We start from the raw sequence: 3,299 nt of genomic DNA on the forward strand, positions 1-3,299 counted from the left end.
TTAATGCTGGAGGTGGAGTCAGTGATCACAGTATCCAAAAGTTAATCAGCATCTCTACATGGATGTTCTGAAAGTCTGATCTGCTTCTTTGTTCTCATTAGCAGTTAAATTTGTTCAGACTTGATATTTAAACTTTAAATAAAGCAATGGAGGTCTAACATTGCATACACAATATAAAACATCAATCATATCATTCATAACATTCATTTATTAGGCCTTTGTACATTCAATTTGGGTTTGAGGCTTCATTAAAAGTAACCATATACTAAAAACATTTACATTTATCAAACTGGCCAAAGAAAGTGTAAAAATTGGGTACAATCAAAGCCAAAGCAGATCAACAAACTAATATACAAAAATATATAAAAGGTATTGCGAACCTTAGAAGCTATAGCTATAATGACATTATATAAGAAATGCCGGCAAATCTAGTAACCTACCTTTTAAAATAATTAACACCAATAATTTGCATCAGTTTTAGACAATTCTAATAACTAATAATCTTAAAAAAAAACCAACAACTCACATTAAAGTTTTTCTGGTGAAATATAATCTATCTCAGTCAGACTGAAGTTGTTTCCACATGAAGCAGCAGACAGACATCAGCTGATTCTCAACAATCTGCAGGTGTGTGTTGTTTCTGCTTCCTCTTGTGAGACTGTGGACATTATAACTTCAGTAAATGTTTCACAAACTTAAAACTAAAAGGTTTCATCTTACATTGTGTTCAGCATTATTTTTTAAAGTGGTGATACAAATAAACAAGGCTGGTCTGATAATGCACACACTGACATTCCAATGAGCAATCGAATCACATTCCAGCAGTTTACTCCTCTTAAGTCAAGCCTATTGTTCCACATAATGACCAAGGTCATTTACATCAGTGATCCCCATTCAGATGCATCAACACGTTACCTGTGCTGAATGCTTTTATGCAAAAGCAAGTTTAGAACTTGACTGTGATGGAGGGCTGTGAGGCCGCAGGTTTCCATTTTGACCAAACAAGGGACCAGCTGATTTCACTTGTCTTTGATTGAGGTTGTGCTAATCAGCTGCGATGGGGTCTGTTCCTAGAAGCTGATTCAGTAAGGCATCCGGGTGACATTGCTGAACCTAGATCCAGTTGGTCAGTCAGTTGCACACAGGAAGGTTATAATAAAAATGCTAATTTACAATGTACTGTTCCTGAATTTCAACTAAAACTATCTCCATAAGAAGACCCAGTGTTCTTCTATTATAATAAATATTCATCTCAGAAATTACCATAAAGTGACGTTAATCAGCAGCAAAACAACAATCTATTAGAATAAAATAAAACAACCACAGAGAGGCAAATCATTCTTTGACATTTTAAGAGTCATTTGTTTAGTAATGAAAAGGTAGACAGGTGTTTTCTTTAGACAGTCACATTTTCAACTGAAGTTGCTTCCATAAGATACAGACACTGACTTTGATTCTAGAAAGATACTTTTTATAAGGATAACTCAATATTGTGTTAATAAATATAATGTCTGTCCAACACAAGATTAGTTAAAAAACAAATATATTGAATTCTAAAAGTTTTGTGAAAATGAACATGTTTTTAATTTAAACACATTTCTTCATGTAGAAATTTAAAAAACATTAACTCATACAATGTACTTTCAAATGTGTTTACTATGTGTTAGTGGAATGCTTCACTCAGTTGAACTGAATGTGACTGAAGACCTGTTACATTCCAGTCAAAACCATTGTGTCTGTTGTAATCACCCAATTGAACGGTTACATTCCAGTGACTGTCACCGCATTCATTACAGCCTTTGTCTGTGAGAGTGATTTACTGGTTTGTGAAGAGGCACACTAGTTTAATCTACTAAACATGTATTACATATTCTTTAAATCATATCTACACAAACTATTAGAGAAAGTCAAAATGGTGGCTCAATAAATTAATATATCAATAAAACTGCACACCTAGTAGTGTTTATTAAAAAGGGCAACATTAGGCTGTGTATGTGATCAATATTTAATAAAGAATACCCCAAAATCTTGCCAATAGGCTCATCTTAACTTTCATCTTAAGAAACACCTTTTCTCAAGAAGGCCTGTTGCTTTGTCTGTGTGGGGATACTGAAGCAGAGTCTGTCTGTGATGTGAGTCTGTTTTAAGTCCTCATCTTGACTCCATGAATGAAACCTAAAGTTGGCTTTCCATGTCTGTGTTTCAGGGTAGTTTGGAAATAATGTTCAGGGGCTTCAGATACATCAGCAATAAATAATGTTAATAGTGTTAAGATTGTTTCAGAGACAGCATCAACATTTGATTTGATATTTGATTTTTGGTAGGGCTGCACAATATAGTACAAACATCATATTGTGATTATTCCCAAAAAAACCATGGTTAAATCATAATGATGTGAAATGTTTGGGGGTCTATCAAACAAACAAGTTTTTTCTTAAATGTGGAGAATAAGATTTGTAGACCAGGGCACCTCTGCAGCACTATAGTACTTCACTATAATTCATTTTTGTCACACATTTAACCTTTATTTATTGCAATTTCGTTAATATTTCAATTAACTGTGCAGTCCCACTTTCTGGTTAATAAATTCCACTTCAAAAGCTACCTATATAGAATGAAAGGATGGCAATAAGCAACCACTTCAGAACGAGTACAAAACACTGACTGACTGTGACACTGTAATAGACTGAATCAAAAGAGATTGGCACTTTGATATAGCACAGGTTTGAATATCAGTAACTTTTTATACTTTTATGTTTTCTGTATGAAGAATGTCTTTGATTATTTTGAAAAGCACTTTATGAATAAAATATATTATACATTATTATTATCTGCAAGACAATTTATGATGGCTGTAATGTGTCAACATGCTGATTTTCACATTACTAATTGTACCATAAATGACATTGGTGAAATCTTTAGTTTTAAAATCAAATAACAAAAACATGAGCACAGGAACATTTCCGTATTTTTCCCCATCCGTGCACTAGCACCACACACACACTGCTACAGATTAGAGACACACAACTAAACTTAATAGAGAATATAAAAGCATAACAAAGATTGAGAGAAAAGACAAAATGGAAGTTTAATTTTAAGATCATTGTATGGTTCATAGAAAATCACCTAAATGTTACATACTGTAACACTTCAAACTTAGATTTTACTCTGAATATAATAATAAATTATTAATGGAGGCCTAAAAACAAAACTGGACTGAGTTCCTTGAGCATTCAGAGATGCTGATGATCTTTTAGTGATGGACTATTAATGACCACTGACTCCACCTCCAGCATTAA

The sequence above is a fragment of the Morone saxatilis genome, unplaced genomic scaffold, assembly GCF_004916995.1.
Source record: "Morone saxatilis isolate NCDOM2014 unplaced genomic scaffold, NCSU_SB_2.0 Contig9, whole genome shotgun sequence".
NCBI classification, from domain to species: domain Eukaryota; kingdom Metazoa; phylum Chordata; class Actinopteri; family Moronidae; genus Morone; species Morone saxatilis.